Raw genomic sequence first — 19804 nt, forward strand, 5'->3', positions numbered from 1 at the left:
CTCCTTTTTTTTTAATAATTAAAATATTGATTTTTAGTGACCGGAAATTATTAGATATGTGTAAGGTTGGATCTGATGGCCAAACTGAAGATGTGCTTTCAGGGTTTTTCTTAATTGTCTCCTGAGAGTTATGTGGAATGTAGTAAGATATCTCATTAACAGTGGCAGAAATGATGATTAAGAGCAAGATGCTGGTTAGTGGGACTACAGAATATTACTCAGAAGAAGCATATTTAGGAATTCAAAAGTCCATAGCCCAAATCGCCCAATTGATCAGAGCAACTGGGTTTGGATTAAAATAGTTGAAAAGCTTTTTGATAATTACAGGCAGTAAGTAATTATGCTTCTCTAAGTTTACAAGTTTGGAATTTCAGGGGCTGAATATTGATATCAGTGGTAGAAGTAACATAGATAAAGAGAGTGAGATTGGGTCATATATTTTTTGATTGAATTGAAGACTTCTTTCAATGGTAGTGTCCAGATTTGTGTCCCAACCTCAGGTAATACATTGTGGCCTTATAAGGGAAATGTATTAGCTGCCTTGTGTACACGTGACATGTGTGCATGTGGCATGCTTGCCTGTGAGCGTGTAAGAGAGAGAGAGTTTTGGTCAGTTTTAGTGGTCAACTTTTTTCCTTTTTCATTCTTTTATCTTTTCATTGTATTTTGAAAGGCGACCGTAAATGTTGACTTTTAGGCCGCAGCAATGTCCAAAGGTCACGATAATTAGTAAAGCAATCACCCAAAATTCAAATTTCCTACAAATACATTAAAGAATGATGTTCTGATTGCACTGGCAAAAGTACGCATCACCTATTTTTTCTGTTTATATGAGCTATAAAGTTTTGGGGATTCAATTTTAAGAAAATGGGAGTATTGGGAGGGAAATTAAATTTCTTCTCAGTGCAGGATAGGCTTTCATCTGCTAATCCACGCTACTCTTCATTGAGTTCTTACTCCTGATCGATTCTCAGAATGATTTCTTGATCTTCTGAAGTAGTACTGTTCACTCCTTTTTCTCAGGTTGAATTATGGATCCGCTTTTGAGAGAATCACCACTGAAGTTTGAAAAATTTACTGCTTTGAAGCTAGACGACATCTTTCCCGAGAATTTCAGTACTAGCATGGAAGATCAAAAGGATCCGAACAATAATCCTTTATCCTCATGGAGGAATCTGTTTAAATCTAATGAGGCAGAATGCCAACTGAATTGTTTTGAGCCAGTTTGCCAGGATGGGAGGATTTTGGTTTGTCCGTCCCAATTGGGTAAGGATAAAGGGAAGGAAGCACTGATTGGCCAATTCTTAGGCAAGGCTTCCCCATTCTCTTATGTTAAAAATCTGTTGTTGAAAAGATTTGGAGGAAAGTAGGGATGTTGGAAATTTCTACCTTGTCTAATGGTGGGTATATTTTTCTGTTCCCTAAGAATGAGAATAAGGTCTGGATTAGAGGTGAGCATTCGCCCGGTTCGGCCAATTTGGTTAATTAACCGAATTAGCCGAATTTTTTTGTTTAAGAATTTTATATAACCGAATCGACTGAATTATCATTGTTAACCGATCATTACCTCCTCGAACCAAATTTTTGGTTAATTCGGTTAATCGAATTTAACCAAACCAGATTTGGGAAAAGCACAGTTAGTATATGGCAGAGCCTTAGTAATAACCTGTGAGGCGATGGTCACGGCGAGGTGAGGGCGAGGGTGAGGGCGATGGCCATGGCGAGCATGACGGCAAGGGCGAATTGGGCACAGCTAGGATGAGGACGAAGTCTCAATTGTGGTTCCCCCACTCAATTATAGTCTTTATAGATTATATATTATTTATATATAATTTTTTAATTATTATTATATAATTTGATTAACCAAAATTAAAATTACCCCAAACCGAGCCGAAAACTAAAAACTGATTTTTGCCCAAAAATAAAACCAAACCAAACTGAACCGACCGAAATGGTTCGCTTAATTTGGTTTTCACCACATTTTGCTCACCCCTAGGTTTGGATCATGGAGAATGACATGGTTCATTGGCAATACAACTATCCCCCGCCCCCCCCCCCCCCTTGGTCTCTTGTGGTTGAAATACAGAAACCACAATAATGTAACATTCCCGTGTGGGTCAAAGTCCATTGAATTCCATCTGTATATTGGACTTATCCTGGTTTGAGTCATGTAGTAAGCTCTGTCTATAGGCCTTTGTATTTGGATTCTTTTACAAAAAAAAACAAGAAACCTGTCTTGTTCTAGAGTCTGTATTGATGAGATGGATGTGAAGGTTGATTTGCCTGAATAAATTGAACTACTGACTATTGAAGGAGACTATACTGTGCTTGATTTGGAGATTGGCAGACCTTTAAAGTGTTCCAAGCGCTTAAACTTTAGCCCCAAGAAAAATATTTGTTAATTTAGGTCTAATCCCAAGAGAGGGGGGGTGAATTGGGTATTTTTAAAAACCTTTAATTTTATTTACCACTTAATTCCTATTTTTATATTTAACAAATTAATTGCAGGGGTTTAAGACTGATTTAAATTATTATATCAATGAATTCTTTTTACCCAATTAATTGTCAAGTGCGAGTGGGGTTATTCAACATACACATGCAAGATACATAATGAAATACGTTGCGGAAAATAAGAGGAGTAAAGGAAGAGAGAAGGCAAACCCAATTTTTACGAGGTTTAGCCAACCTGGCCTACGTCCTTGCCTTGAGTAATCCACTCAAGGATTCCACTAAATCCCTGCTCCTTTAATCGGGACGGAGCTTCCCTTACGTCCGCTGCTTACAAGAGGCACAACTTCTTCCTCACCCGTTTCACAACCCGAACCGTGATTACAATATAGAATTTCAAATCTGCAAAACAACTCAAGATTTGCTTCTAACAAAGCTAGTGAGTACAATTGAAAACCTAACACATATCCATATGATGAAACTTGAAACTCAGTATGTATGTAATGATATAATCGTTATATAAATGATATGCTTCAACACAAATTCCCTTTTATCAAATCTCCCAAGTAATGATATAAGTAGAAGCTTTGGAGAAATTAAGGTTCTAGTTCAACTTACTAGATGCACGAATACCGAATGTGATCTTATTAAAAAATTTGTCTTGAATATTATAAAGATTTAAATCAATAAGTTTTCTTCCAAGTATCCAAACACAATATGTTCTTTGTACTATGCAAATATATATATATATATATATATATATATACTCATACGATATGATTTCCAAAGATCAAAACCTAATATAATAGTTTTCAGAAAATATCTTTCAATAATATATATAGTTGTAACTCTATGGATATTTAATCAAGTGGTTTTGTAATATCGAAAATATCGACTCTTTAACTGAATACACACTTGAATCAAAACCGTTTAACCCATGGTGAAAACTTTTCTTAAGTAGTGATCTTGTCAAAACAATTTACTATAAGCACACTTAAGATCAATCTCTCAACTAGTATTCAATAATGAATTTTGAGATGAAAAACTCTTTGAGAATAAATATTAACAAGCAAATCGATTTAGATGAAAAGCTCTATAAGAGTGAATATTAACAAGCAAATCGATTTACCAAATCTCAATACCAAAATAAAAGCACAATGATTGCTAGATTGCCTTTTGAAGATCAAGATAGCCTTAGCTCAGATTTGACGTATAAACATTGAAATCCTAAGCAAAAACTTCAGCAGTGTGTTCAAAGTTCTCCTAAGTTGTGCTAAATGTACAATATCCTCAATTGTATGCCAAAGGTTCGTTCTCTTGGGAGCACTAGGGTTTAGATGTTGATTATATAGGTAACCTTGCCCTTAGGATGATTTCTAACGTTTGGATTAACTTGATTGTGAAAATAACTCGCGTGTTCTCTCATTAAAAATTAAATTTTTAATCTTCCTGTAAGTTCAGACGACTGAGGATTAGAGCTTAGATGATTGAAGTTCCTTAGAGCTTCGAAAAATTAACCTGGACACAAGGTCAGACGTCTGAAGTTTGGGTTTAGACTTCTGAAGTTGCGGGTTTAGATGACTGAAGTCAGGGTTCAGTCTTCTGGTGTGCTTCTGCTTGTTTCTATGTTTCTCCAATAATTCTTCAGACGACTGAACTTAATCTTCAGTCTTCTGAAAATTTTTTTCAGACAATTGAGCTTAACTTCGGTCTTCTGAAGTTGACACTTCAGTCTTTTGATTAGGGAGTTCAGTCTTCTAAACAGAACATTTTTTGAATTTTTCTTTTTAGTTTCAAAAATCTATTTTTGCTCCCTTTCTTTGCTCTTTTATAAAATATTTTCCGGGATTTTAAAAAATCTCTAAGTTTATAAATATCCCCTAAAGATGTTTATGAGATGCATGAGTCCTAAGGTTAGTCTAGGGTATATTTTGAGTTTCAAATTAAATCATATGATATATGTAAATACATTCAGTTCTAAGTACCCATTCCCATGACGATCTTGAACTTGCCACTTGCATCTTCATTCTTCAACTCTTTTAGTTCCATGGATTTTGCCAAGATGGATATACTTTAGTCTTCATGTCTTTCTAAGACTTTCTATCCTTCCGTGCATGCTAAATATTGTTCCTGTTCACAATCTTAATGCACAGATCAAATACCAAGTGATTTGTCATTATTAAAATAGGATTGGACTCATAGAGTCAACAATATTGTTATTCTAGGAAAGAGTGAAGCAAAAGAATGAAGACTAAACTTTCTATTACTGACAGTCCCAATTTTTTTTTGGCTCTTCGAAATATTCTTGATGCTCTTGAAGATAAATTGGAGGTTGAAGTAGAAATTCCTGAACCTGCAAATTCAGACATACCATCTGTAAGACTTCTTCTAATTCTAAGAATTGCTTTCAGTCTGATCTTCTAGTTTTTCAAGAGAAATCTTCATTTCTTGGAGAGTCTTCTTCTGGCTGCAAAGGAGATGGTTGATCCTGATCTTACTATTGATTGTCCTGCTTCTGAACCTCAGATTGATAATAGATTGGTGGGAGGTGTCAAACATGCGCAAAACCCTAAACCCAAGGATATTCTTGATTCCTACGAGTCACGGGACAAGTTCTGATATTAGTGTGCACAATAAAGTAGTTCCCACATCGGTCTAAAAACATGTGAACTGAAGGTGGATGCTAATCCTATTGCTGATGGTAAAAGAGTGAATCTGCTGGGGAGAGTTAAAAAGAAAGGGAAAGTTGCGAAATCCCAGGCAAACCTGGAGGTAATCATCCTGAAAGTCTCCCATGTCAGTGAACATGGGTCACTGGAGCATAAGGGGTCTAAATGATTCCCTCAATCAGAAGCAAATATCAAATTTAATCAAAATGAGAAAGTTAGACGTGACTGGCTCCTATTAATTTGTTAGTCGCAATTGCTATCAATAATAGATGGCTTTTTCTGCATGATTGTGGTTATGGTCAATCTCATGGAAGAATCTTGTTGGATATAACCCTAATTCTATGAGTATTGTTGCTCTGCATCACCAACCCCAGTTTATGCGTGGAAGTCAGTTTGGCTAGCTTCCTTTGTTTTTTGGATTACCTGTGTTTATGCCTCCAATTCTGCAAATGAGAGCTTGCAAGTATCTTGGGAATTATTCAATTGACTTGGGTTATTGCCTCTGGAGGGTGATTTTACATTATAAGCAACTTTACTAAGTGGTTAAATATCCTCTCAGCAGTCTGTATCTCAGCTATAGAGGACTTTAGGGCCTGTTTGACTGTTATTGATCTGCAGGATATATCTTACACTGGCCCTGCTTTCACTTGGACAAATAAAAGGGAACTTGACAGGGGTATAGCTTTCCCTAGATGTTTTTAGTGTGTTTCCTGATATTTTGGCCGAATTTCTTACTCCTGGTATCTCTGATCACTCTCCTAGGCTAGGCTGTCTCTGTTAAGGATTCTACTAAAAAGGGTAACAATTTCCTTTTCAAATTCCTGAACAGCCAGTCCTTTCATCGTGATTTTCAGGAGGTTGTGAAAAGAGCTTGGTCCTCTTGTAATCCAATTGGGACCCCTGTACTCAGATTGTACCAGAAGTTGAAGGCTCTAAAAGGTTATCTCAGACTATACCACAAGCTTCATTATCCTAACTTGTCTTCTAAGATTCAAAAACAGCAAAATGGAAATAGACCATCGGCAATCCTTAATGCTCTCTACTTATGATCCCTAATCCCTTTATCCTCAAGAAAGCAACTGAACTTCAAAATTCTTATTATTGTCTTCTTCAAGATGATGAAATTTTGCTTAAGAAATGATAATTTTTCTTTCTTCTGATGCTGTGAAATCAAGAAGATCCAATTCTCAAATCTTTTGATTAAATCTGATGGGAGTAAGGCTATTTCTCATGAAGACATTAAGAAGGAATTGGTTAACTTTTACACTAATTTGCTGGGCTTTAAAAATAAGGACGGTGCCTTCTGTGATCTTCATTACCTGAAAATCTTTTATATTTCTGCTGGCCTGAAGAGCAGTAGTATTCTTTAATTAAGCCTGTTCAGAAAAGAGGAGATTAGAAAGGTGATCTTTTCTCTCACAGATAACAAGGCTACTGGCCCTGATGGTTTAAATGCAAGACTTTTCAAATCATTTTGGGGTATTATTGAAAAGGATTTCGTTGAAGCTATTTTTTCTTTCTTCTTAAAACTTAAAACTTCTAAAATAAGTTAATGCCACAGTGCTTGATTTGATTCCTAAATGCCCTAATCCAATTCTCCCTACTGAATTCAGACCAAGTGGCATGTTGTAATATTTTCTGCTAATGTATGACTAAAGTTATTGCGAACAGACTTAAGGATGTTTGAGTTCTTTTATCAGTCCTAACAAGAGAGCTTTTATGAAAGGAAGATCATTTCAATGCAATCTTCTGCCTGCACAGGATCTTCTCCTCTTATCATCTTAATCAAGGTGCTCTCAGAATCACTCTGAAAAATTATCTGAAAAAGGCATTTGATTCTGTTAGTTGGTACTTTCTTCTCAAGGTGCTTGAGGCCATTGATACTCTCTCTTCTTTTTGCTCTTGGAATAGAAGTGCGTCTCTACTCCCTCTTTTTCTCTTGCCTTGAATGGTACTCTTGAGTCTTGAGGGTTGTTTTTTTTTTTTGGGAAGGCAATCAAGGTGTAAGATGAGGGGATCCATGATCTCCTTACATTTTTGTTATTACTATGTAGGTTCTAACAAGAATTTTTGGTATGACTGCTTCTAAAGGGGATTTAAGTACTTCAGGAATTGTAAGAAAATTGGTTGACAAACCTTTACTTTGCTATGACTTGCTCATTTTCTCTCATGGAGATGGTGGTTCTGCGAGTATAGAATATTCCCTGGATCTATTTTATTTGCTGTTTGGTCTTCAAGGAAATTCTAGGAATTCCTCCATTCTTCTATCTGGTGCTTCTGAAAGGTTAAAGACTAAGTTCTCAATATTATGGGAATGACTGAAGGGAGGCTTCCTGTTAAATACCTTGGTCTGCCATTGGTTTAAAAAGAATTAGTAAAGAGGACCGCGTCTCTTTAGTTGGTAAAATTTCTGGAAGGATAGGCAATTTAGCTGGCTAGTACCTTTGTTTAGCCAGTAGACTACACCTTATCCAATCTATTTTGCTAGGTGTCCATAAATACTGAGGTTCTGCCATTATGCTTCCCTCTTTAGTGTAAATTGGCTTGAGCAAAAGCTTACATATTGTGTGGAAGGACTGTGAGCAAAGTTAGCTGTAATGTGAGTTGGAACGGTATTTGTTGGCATGGGATAAGTTAGCATTTTTGTTGGTGTGGGAAGATTCATTTTCTTGCTTCTCTGTGGTGTGTGGGTAATGGTAATTTTGAGGGGATATGCTTCTCTAATACTCAATGGGATTGGCATCCTCTGTTGACTTCTTAGCATGTGTTGATTTCCTTGGCTGTTTTTAACACTTCGGTTTTCTTATTTTGTTTTTCCCTTGGGTTTCCCAGACTTTGTTAAGGAGATGTCTGTTCTCCTGATTGTACATTCTTATTCTATCTAATGAATTGATTTTTCTATAAAAAAATAAATAAATTTGTAGGCCTCTCACTGGAGGTTTGGGTGTTAGAAGGCCTAAATGATTTGAGAGAGGCCTATGCAGTTAAGCTTCTCTGAATGATATTATTTCTTTTCCTTTCTTGTGCATTATATTGGTCAAAGCCTGCAAGCTTAAGAATTGAAGTATGTGGGCATTCAAACCTCCCCCAGTGAAACCAATACATGGAACAGGGTGCCGGGAGCTAGAATTAAGGCCCAGCATACTTTAAAAAATATTTGGAAATGGATCTAATTCCTTCCTTTTCTGTGATAATTGGCTTCTGGCTGGTCCTCTTTCTAATATGGTATTAATATTTGCAGAGTTCTCTCTTCCATTAGAAGCAAAAGTTGGCAGTATTATTAGGGAGGGGAGATGGTTTTAGCCTAGGAGACCTTTTAATAATACCTCTGCGATAAAGGATGCCCTTGATTTTGTTCCTAATGCTTTCCCTGAAGACTCTGTTTCAGAAGCTGTATCCTCAGATATGCTTTTGTTACCTGGTATTCAATATCTCATATGCATATTTTGCGATAATGATCCTGAAGCAAGAATTCACTTGTTTTTAAGCATTGTTTTTCTGGACTGGTGCATGAAAAGCTAAATCAGATTTTTTTCCCTTCTTGTGCCTCTTTTTCATTGGGATGAGGAAATTAGGAGGTGGCCCTTTGTTGGATTTATGTAAACTCATGCTTGCTGCCTGCACTTGTAATGTTTGGAAAACATGGTTTTTGAGATTCAGCCTGCCTGCATTGAGGTGATAATATCTAGACTTGTAGGTGACATCAAAGCTTTATCTCTGGGACTAGAGGATTAGCAGATTTTTTTATCTTTCCTTTTTATGTGTGTTGTGGGGATTTTGTTTACGCTTACATGAAGACAAGACATTGGACTGCTGATTTTTATGTGGTTATTCCTGTAAGTGCATGTGTTTCTCATCATATATTAAAACAAAGTTAGTAATTTTGGTGCTCCGATTTTATTTGCGAGTTGATTTACTAGTTGGCTGATTCTGCAGGTTAGTGCTACACTGCCACTAGTGCGAAAACCAATCCTTACTGTTCACTGATGGTATTGGGGTTAATGGAGGGTGTTTTATGATAACTGCTTTTATGTTGATAATTGTGGCTGCCCAAACCTCCTGAAAACATGAAATTAAGTTGCCTTTGGGTTTTCTTACTGAGAATGTGCTGGTCTCCTCCATGGAAAAGCAATGCGTTTGTGGCTAAGAATTTGAAATGATTTGCTATATTTATCTCTTCTTCAAAATCTGAAGAGACAAGCTAATGGTTCCTGTGGACCTGTGGTCTACTCCTCAAGTCTCAGGTGGCATGTAAGAAGCAGTTTTAAATTAATCAATTGTAAGTGGGGTTTTTGGATGAATTTTCTGCTTTTGGGTTCTACTTCCTGTTGACAATGGAACTCCTTCCTTTTTATCCATTTGAGTTCAATTCTCTTGGATTAGTATTCATTCTACTTGTCTTGGTTTTGGTACTAGCTTTGCATATTTTATAATTTTGGTAGGCCTTTAAGAGCATAGAATATATTTGTATGGTCAGATTTAATTTTGGGATAACTGTTTTATGCAGTCATTGCAGTGCAAAGTGTGGAGTTGTTGTATTGTGCTGTAGAGCAGTTGCTGTTTCTTGTAGGTAAGAAAGCACCGTATTTGTAGCCACTTCCTTAATATAGTCTCTGAAACTGTTGTCTCTCAGCCAATTTATAACTTCAGTTTTTTTTTCCTTTCTTTTGTTGTTTCATTGATTTTCATTATTGATAGCTTTGTTACCTTCTTGATCATTTCGCTTACAAACAATTGGGAAGATGCAAGTATAAACTGAGAGAGATGGCATGTATAGGACAAGCATGATAAATTATTATTAAAATCAATATGATTAAGCTGATATTGTTGAGAAGACTGAATGGTCGTGGCTTTGGAATCATTGGATATCTATTTGGTTTTGTAGGAGGTTGATTGAATCTTATCCTAAGGAATGTTCAGAACAGAATCTGAGATTTTGGATCCAGTATCTGACAGATTGTTAGAAAATCGATCCAAATTCAAATTGTTAATTATTTGGTATTCGATCCTTCTATCAGAAATAATAGGCAATAACAGAAATTTTGACGTGCACATTGTCTATTGTAAATCCCATGCACGATGAGAATCCAAGCTACATAAATTATTTGTAGAAAATGATTGAGAAAATAGTAGGAATAATGGAAAACCTAGAAGGAAGGAGCAGCAGCAGCCATGTGAACCTGGAGTTGCCAAGCAGTAGTCGTGGGGGAGTGCAGATGAAAAATATGCAAACGTAAAAACCCAAACACTCGTTTTTTTGTGCTGTGTTTCAGCCATTTGATGTCTAGGAAACAAATGGTGGATATTACATGTACAATACTAAAATAGTGAAGCAATTGGATTGAATTCTCTATGGACTGGATTCAACAGATTCATATCATAATTGAATTATTATATTAGATGTTCTTGCTAGATTTCTAACAAGCACTAATTGGTTGAAGGAGGGGGACCTGAATGCTAGTTTCTTAATGCTTACCAGAAGGTTCAACATCTTGACCAGAATTCAAGTGGAGGGAGAGACTCTAGTTGATGAAGGGGATGTCAAAAAGGGCATTTGCAATTTTTACAAGAACCTCTATACTGAGCGATAGACATGGCGACCAACTGTTGATGGCATTATTTTCAGAAACCTGTGCCTTTCCGTAGCAGCTCAAAGGGCCCTTTGAGGAAGAGGAAATTGTTCAAGCTCTCAAGGGATGCAATGGGGATAAAGCTCCAGGCCCTGATGGCTCCACTTTGGCTTCTTTTCGAAGAAATTGGTGTCTTCTCAAACAGGATATAATCTGTGTTTTTGAAGATTTTCACTGAACAGGTAAATTCGTACTAGTATCAACTAAACCTTTTCTCATTGATTCCCAAGAAAATGGGGTCGAAGAATTCCGACAATTAGCTTGGTTGGAAGCTTGGATAAGCTCCTTTTCAAAGTCCCCGCAGCAAGGCTTAAAATTGCAATTTTGGAAATCAATGGGAAGCACCAACATGCCTTTGTAGCCAGGCAGATCATGGATGTATCCCTGATTGCGAACAAACTTGTGAATGCCTATATTAAGGGAAGAAAAAGAGGAGTGGTTTGAAAGATGGACATGGAGAAGGCATTTTACCATGTGATTGGAATTTTCTGCAATATATAATAATGGGTTTAGGGTAACTCTGGTGCAGTTGGATCTATCTATGTATTTCTACCCCCTTATTCTCAGTGGTCATTAATGGCTGTCCTGTGGACATTTGTTGTTCATATTGAGGTTGGAGGCAAGGGGTTTTCCTGTCTCCCTTATTGTTTATCATGGTTATGGAAGTGTTGAGCCTTGAAATAAATAAAGCAGCGAAGGAGGCCTACTCAAGGGGCTTAGTATCGGAAGAACAATACAAATCTGGTTGTCTCCCATCTCCTTTTTGCAGGTGACACCATCATTTTCTACGAGGATGATCTTTAGCAAATCCTTAATATCAGGTGCATTCTCTTTGGGTTTGAAGCAGCTTCAAGGCTTGAAAAAGTGAGCTTGGGCAAAAGTGAAATTATTCTGATGGGGACTTGCGAATGTGGGCCTCTTTTGCAGGCCTGTTAGGGTGTGAGTAGGGGGCTTTTCCTATTACCTATCTTGGTATTCCCTTGGGAACCAACTTAAAGATGAGGGGGGTTTGGGACTCCATAGCTGGAAGATTTGAAAGAAAACTTGCTGGTTGGAAAAGGAATTACTTGTCAAAAGGTGGAAGACTCTCTCATTAAAAGCACTTTATCTGACCTCTTGATCTATTTTATGTCTCTTTTTCCTATCCCTAGTTCAGTGGCCAGGAGATCAGAAGGTATTGATCAGAAGGTATTGATATTTCTATGGGAGAACACGGGTGAGGATTTTAAATATCATCTTGTCAAATGGGGGGGGGGGGGGGGGGGGGGGTTGGTGGTGGTTAAACAACCTATGTAAAAATGAGGGTTAGGTCTAAAATCTCCTCACCTTCAATAAAGCCGGTTTTGCCATTTAAAATACAACTTACATCATAATGGTTGGGCCTTTAAAGAGATAAATGGAGCTCACAATGTTGGTGTTTGGAAACCCATCAGGCGAGGATGGGACAAATTCTTCTGTCTTATTTATTTTCACTTGGGGGATGGGGAGAATGAGTTCTTTTGGCTTGATATTTGGTGTGGCAAGTCCCCACTCAGAAAAAATACCCTTCTACCTATGACAAAAATGCGCCTATTAGCCAGCACCTCAAGCTGTCTTATCATGGGATGTTTTTGGAATATTCCGTTGGTTAGGAATGCCTTCAATTGGGAAATTGATAATTTGACAGAATCCTAAGGCAGCCTTAAAAAATATAGTGCCAAACACACCCAATGAGCCCAAGTAGACCTTGGATAAAGATGAGAACTTTATGGTCAGATCGTACTATAAACATCTCATTTCTGAAAAAAAGAAAAAAAAGAAAAAAAAGAAAAAGAAAAAAAAGAGAAAATTCCCTTGGAAACTCATTTGGAAAACTGCAGCCCCCACAAAGGTTGCTTTCTTCACGTAGGAGGCAACCCTTGGAAAAATCCTTACCATTGACTACCTCTAGAAAAGGGCTAACCTTTTGTTAATAGGTTCTACTTATATCTGGAATGGGCTGAATCAGTTGAGCACATTCTCTTGCATTGCCTAGAAGTTTCTGGAACTAGGCCTTTTCCCCAATCAAGTAGAAGTGGGTCATTGCTGGAACTATGGAGGGTTAGCCATGTGCTTGCAAAGGTATCCACTCCAGTAAGCGTAGAAGGAAGGCTCTTTCCGTCTTCCCCTGTGCCATTTTTTGAGTCTGTGTGGAGGGAAAGAAACAGGAGAGCTTTTGAAGGATTGGCTGCGCCCCTTCATGTTGATGTTGTCAAGGATCGTTGGATAACTATGTACATGATTGGCATAGTGGGCTGGTTGTGAGGTATATTAATGTAATCCTTGATTTTTTTAACACCCTACAGTGAGGAATGTTCTTTGTGCTTTTATTGTTGTTCTTCCATTGTATTTCGGTGGCATCCCCTTGATGCCCTATAATAAACTTTCCTTGCTGATAAAAAAAAAAAAAAACTGACATGTGACATGGACATGATGCAATATTTATATGATGTCACGACAATTTTCAAAAACCAAGGATAGGACACGGGGAGATGCATCAATTAATTAAAAATATGTATTTTGGTATATTTATTGTTTGCTTTTCCTTTTTAGTTGTAAAATATTGCAGTAAAGTAAATATAAAATCGATCTTATGCACATTCTACAAATAAATTTCATCTACATTCATTGCCTACATTCATATTTCTTAACACTATGCATCCATAAAAGTACCTTCAGATTTACAACATAATCTTATAGCATTTTCAAAATCATCCAACAACAAAATACAGTAGGTAACTAGCAATGAGGAGCATGTTGGTCCAAGAACAATTAGTAGTAACAAAATTCAAGAAAAACATAAAATACATTCTGGAAAATAAAAAAATAAATTTAATTTTTTACGTGTTTCAGACATGTGTTGGGCTGTGTCAGACGCATGTCATTATCCAACATGTCAGACACTAACATTGAGTGTTGGTGCTTCCGAGCCAGATGTGGATAAAATAATAAATGGAGTGGCTAGGACTTTTGATCTGATTCATTTTCACTCCTAACAAGAGTTTGTTTTCTTTTAAGGTCAGTTAACATCAAAGGACAGATCTACTACTACTACTACTGCTACTACTACTACTACTACTATAATAATAATACTACTGATCTTGGTTAGAAAATTTGAAAAGGAAATTTGCTCAGATATTCCAAATGCCTTCTGAGAAAGAAACTTCCTATTAATACTACTACTAATACTACTATTACTACTACTATAATAATAATAGTAACGATAATAATAATAATAAAATGCTGGTTTTTTTAAGATTGATTAGATTTTGGACATAAAAGGACTAGTAATACTGCTACTACTACTGCTGCAACTACTACTTACTACTACTACTACTACTACTACTACTACACTACTGCTATTGTTACTACTGCTACTACTACTCCTACTGCTGCTAATAAATGCTGTTTTTTTTTTTAAAGATTGATTAGATTTTGGACATAAAATGCTGTACAACTCCACAAAGATTTTGATTTTCTTATTAAGCCTTTTTCCAACAAGGATTGTATTTCTTTTTTACAGAATTCTAGTAATTCTTGATTCATTTGGATTGACAATATGCCGCTGGTTTTTTAAATATTGATTAGATTTTGGACATAAACTGCTGAATGACTCTACAAAGATTTTGATTTTCTTATTATGCCTTTTTCCAACTAGGATTGTATTTCTTTTTTGTAGAATTCTAGTAATTCTTAATTCATTTGAATTGACAATATGTCTTTTTCTTTCTCAGAAAGCATATGGAATACATGAGCAAGTTTCCTTTTCAAATTTTTTCTTTTAATAAATTAATTTCTTTTAATAGTTTTGGGAGTTTGAAGCTGTTCCTGAATTCTTTTATTTTGATTTTTGTTAGAAATTTAACATGTTTTCTTTTATTTTGAATGTGATTTATATTTGCTTCATGCTTTAGTTTATTAAGTCTCTTTTCCCTTATTGGGTTTGAAAATTTGAAACAAATTTACTTTCCACTAATTTTAATTTTAATTCCTTTTTGACTTGTTATGAATGGATATTATAATAATAAAAACAGCTGGTTTTTTAAAGATTTATTAGATTTTGGACAGAGAATTTTGTACAACTCCCCAGAGATTTTGATTTTCTTATTAAGCCTTTTTCCAACAAGTATTGTATATCTTTTTCACAGAATTATTGTAATTCTTGATTCATTTGGATTGACGATATGCTGCTGGATTTTTTAAGATTGATTAGATTTTGGACATAAAATGCTAACAACTCCACAGAGGTTTTGATTTTCTTATCGTGCCTTTTTCCAACAAGGATTGTATTTCTTTTTTTTTTTAGAATTCTAGTTATTCTTGATTCATTTGAATTGATGACAAGCCTTTTTCTTTCTCAGAAAGCATTTGGAATATATGAGCAAATTTCCTTTTCAAATTTTGATTTTAATTGATGTATTCTTTCAATGGTTTTGGGAGTTTGAAACTGTTCTTGAATTCTTTTATTTTTGTTTCTTTTCTTAGAAATTTAATATGTTTTCTTTTATTTTGAATGAGATTTACAATTGAGTCATGTTTTAGTTTATTAGTTCTCTTTTCCCTTATTGGGTTTGAAAATTGGAAACAAATTTCTTTTCTGCTAATTTTGGTTTTAATTCCTCCTTGTTTCATTACGAATGGTTACTACTCCTCCTCCCACTACTAGAATAATAATAATAATGCTGGTTTTTTAAAGATTGATTAGATTTTGGACATAAAATGAAGTAAAGCTCCACAAATATTTTAATTTTCTTATTAAGCCTTTTTCAAACAAGGATTGTATTCCTTTTTTACAGAATTCTAGTAATTCTTGATTCATTTGGATTGATGATAGGCCACTGGTTTTTTAAAGATTGATTAGATTTTGGGCATAAAATGTTGAACTACTCCACAAAGATTTTGATTTTCTTATTATGCCTTTTTCGAACAAGGATTGTATTTATTTTTTATAGAATTCTTGTAATTCTTGATTCATTTGAATTGACGATATGCCTTTTTCTTTCTCAAAAGCATTTTGGAATATATGAGCCAATTTCCTTTTCAAATTTTGATTTTTTTAATTGATGAATTCTTTTTTCAATAGTTTTGGGAGTTTGAAGCTGTTTTTGAATTCTTTTGTTAGAAATTTAATATGTTTTCTTTTATTTTGAACGATATTTACAATTGCATCATGTTTTAGTTTATTAATTCTCTTTTCCCTTCTTGGGTTTGAAAATTTGAATTTTTTTTTTCGTTAATTTTGGTTTTAATTCCTTTTTGATTTGTTACGAATGGATAAATCAAGGTTAGAAATGGAGTTCCTAGGGTTACAGCTTGACTAAGATTTCTGACAATCATAAAAATGTCTTAATGCACATACTATTATTAAAAATATGAGCATTTGATAAATATATTTGACACTTAATTTTGAGTTGTTAGCTGGAATAAAGTTGCTTAGTAGTTTTTTGTCGAAATATTGAGTTGGGAGTTGGGACCAATCCTTCATGAATGCAATTGAGATATGCTCTGGAGACTAATAAAGTGGTTGATTCTAGGATAAATTCTTGATTAACAGAGATTCGAACTTGAGTATGCCATTTATGAATATTGATTCTTCCTATCTTATTGAGGATATTGTTTTTACTATTATTTTCTATCTCTTCTAATTTGATGTTTAATTTTTATTTAGTTGATAATATCTCATTATTTATTTCTACCCCTTTTGATTGGATGAAATTGTTTTGTATTTGAAGGATTTTGATTTGAATTTTTATTTTTATTTCTTTTTGAAGATCTTGAATTTTTGCTGGTTTTTCTTCTTCTTGTTTTACTATGTCTTTGAGATGTATGGTCTCAATTTTTCTGGAATTTCTTCTTGAATAATCATTCCCTATAATAATAATAATAATAATAATAAATAATACTAATTTTGGTTAGAAAATTCTTGAAATGGTGAATTGGAGGAAATTTGTGATACATGAAGGCCATTTACACTAAGGCAAATCTAAAGCTTTATATTTGATCCCTAATATTATACGGGTTGCCTGCAGATTTGTGAAGTGCAAAATGTCTATTTAGTCAATGAACTGAAAGATGAGGTGAAATTGGAAGCAAGAACTATGTAAAGCTGCCTTGAAGTTGGATGTGATATGAATCATTAAAATTGATTATACTCATTACATCTTACTCAAATTAAGGCAGAGTAATTGGTTAACATTTCTCTTGTGTGGACCGTATCTTCTCATATGATGCTTGGATGTAAAATGGAACCACTATTATAGAGAATTGAACCCAAAACCTCCTGGAAACCATGGCTCTAATACCACACTAAAGAACTACTCTTCCTTGGACCCATCTAATGGCTGAGTTTTGAGGAAGAGTAGTTCTTTAAAGCTTAGCCATTAGATGGGTCTAAGAATATGTTTATCTAACACCCTGCTAGGGAAATTTCTAGTATAATGTCCATATAAAGAGGACTTTTGGTTAGATCATTGGCCATGCCTTTAATGTAGAGCACAATATTGGCTACCAATAAGAAGCCGATCCATTCTTCATCCCCACCAAGCATAGACCTGGGACAGATAATGTGGAAAGATGAAGTTGCTGAGACGGATGAATGACATGACTAAATAAGATCGTTTAGGAATGAGGTCAGTCAGACCCACTTTTTGGTGTCCACGTCATAGGGAAGTAGAAAATGAAACGTGAAATAGATGTCAGTTACTGTTACTCTTGTTATTTTATGGTGCTAAAATGGTTTTTGTAAATGCACTCTAGGCGTCTTTCCTGATATTTATGCAGTCGTTTGCTTTCTTTTTCTGAGTTGGGGTTGTCCAATTGAGTATATGAATTCATTCCCTCTAAAGATGGGAGAAGCCAGCTGGATTAGCTTTAAGTATATATTAAGTGATCAATTAAAGTGCCTTTGATGAAATGTGAGTTGGTGCTAGTTGGTAGTCAAAAGAGGGTAAAAGGTTGATAATGACAGATTGAACTTGGATCTTTATTAAAGGGGTACTATTCATGCAGAGAAAGGATATTGTTCCCTGCTGTTCCTGTTCTAAATAGTTGTCATGAAAATTCTTGACTTAATAGAAGGAGATTAAAGAACTGTCATGATGTTGCCATTTGCAACGTGGTTAAATCAACTTCTGTGGATAATTGATTAAGCGATGAGGACAGGATATTCCTAGTGGGTCAGTCGATTTTGACTGGGTTCAAACTAGGCTGCTAAGCTTGAAGTTGGTCTTTCTTGAGTAAATCTGTAAGGAGGGTATTGGGTGAAAATTTTCTCTATGGGCTCCCTAATATTTGATGTTTTATTTGAATCTCTTGGGGCATAGAAGCTATGTGGACTTCCCAGATTGTGATAGAAAGCAGTCCCTGGATATTGATAAAGTGAAATCATGCAAACTTTCATTACTTCAAATGCAAAGAATTCTCAAGTCAATTATTGAAATCTAAAGTAGGGAATTACCTATTTCTTGGAATGTTCTTTTTCTTTTGCTCAACTTTTGGATCCTTAAAGCCTAAATACCCCTCTAATGTTCTGCCTTTTAAAGCCAAACCCACGTGACCCTTCCAAGATCTTCACCACAGGTGGAATCAACGAACCCCATCCAAAAGAATACCAACCAAACAGCAATTGAAGATGTATCAAACGTCATAATCAAGGGCAACTATGAAGAACAATTGACTGCTTTGTTTGTCTTCATATATGAAGACCCGTTGCCAAAAATAAATCATAAATGAATAAATAATTAGGAAGATAGCAAATCTACACTCTGGCAGCAATGTAGTTCTTGTATTTTCTTATCGTTCTAAAATTTGTAGTTGAACAGCATAGGCATTGGGTGCTATCTGATCTGACTTTAAGCTGTGAATTTTGCTGTTGGTTGAAACTGGAATTGAGTTCCCAAAATCTAAGCTGCTGAAAATTTACCTAATTAAGAAGCATGTATTATGTTTGCCACCTTGGATTTTTTGTGGCTAGGGTGGTTTTCTGGCTTGTTTTGTGTGAATTGGTGTGCGCACACGAACAAAAACTGAATAACTTAAATGCATTCATACATAAATAAATATTTATTTTTGTATGCATATGTGTATGCATGTATATGAGTCTGCTGAAACCCTCTTCCCCCATTGTAGCTCTGGGGGAAGGAGGGAGGGTGGGCGTGGTGTTGTTTGTGCAAGGTACCTACCTGTCCCACATTGGGCGGTAGAGTAGTACAAGTAGGGTTCCATTGGCTAGATTTTTGTTGTATGAGTGAATCTCATTTGCTACGTCATCAAGTCGTGCCACGGTCCTCTTTTCTCTTTTCCATTGCCCGTAGTAAAGAGAAAAAGAACATACAAAGAAAGTTGATGTCAAGTGATTTTTTTTTTACCAAATTGTAAATGTACAAAATAGGTCATCGCCCTTGCCAAAATTTCCACTTTTTAGCGTTTCCAAGTCAGTTTATGGAGTGGAAGGCTTGCTTGAGTTTTTCTCATTGAGCAAGGCTAGAGGAGGGTGCCCACAGATGGTTAAATACATGGACTAGATGTGTATGTGTGGGGTTCTTTTTTTATTATTTATTTGTTTATTTATTTTTCCTGAGGGGTGCCTGGTGGGCGAGTTTCCTACAGTACTCAATTTGTCTTGTATGACTGGAAATTTTTTTTAAAAAAATTTGCGAAAATACTCATGTTGTACATGTCAAGTTGCAGTGTCTCACCTCAAGGTACGAGGACAACCTTTTATGATTGGTTGAAGGAAAATTACACTTCAACAAACAGGTACTTGCACTTGACATGCATATCTGCATTTATGTAAGATTGGTGCAAAGACTGTAGCTAAAGGTCAACCACCCTCTGCAATAAGATGTGTACTCTCCTCAATGGGAAAGCTGGACAGTGCTCTTATGCTTTGCCTATTTGAGCACTACTATCCCATATTGCACAATTCTTACCAAAACTTTATGGCATTGCCCGACCAAAACTGACCTTTCATATTGGAGCGCTGCTTAAAGTAGCCACACCCGACTCTGGGGTCATCCCCATCCACTACTCTCTCCTTCT

At 35.6% G+C, this 19804-nt stretch overlaps 1 protein-coding gene across 9 annotated transcripts in view; it reads left to right on the plus strand.

The window, feature by feature from the left end:
* The window catches only part of LOC131161518 (protein WHAT'S THIS FACTOR 9, mitochondrial), a 41379-nt gene that overhangs the window by 9117 nt on the left and 12458 nt on the right, over positions 1 to 19804 (plus strand). Inside the window, exons 2-4 of one of the 9 annotated variants that reach the window (XR_009138507.1) lie at positions 9054 to 9396; positions 9625 to 9687; positions 19454 to 19522. The gene's annotated coding sequence lies outside the window, so the exon portion shown is untranslated. Of the gene's footprint in view, positions 1 to 9053; positions 9507 to 9624; positions 9926 to 10558; positions 11006 to 19453; positions 19523 to 19804 lie in introns of those variants that run through there. The other 8 variants (XR_009138506.1, XR_009138509.1, XR_009138508.1 and 5 more) reach the window with 8 other exon arrangements.

The sequence above is a fragment of the Malania oleifera genome, chromosome 8 (assembly GCF_029873635.1).
Source record: "Malania oleifera isolate guangnan ecotype guangnan chromosome 8, ASM2987363v1, whole genome shotgun sequence".
NCBI classification, from domain to species: domain Eukaryota; kingdom Viridiplantae; phylum Streptophyta; class Magnoliopsida; order Santalales; family Ximeniaceae; genus Malania; species Malania oleifera.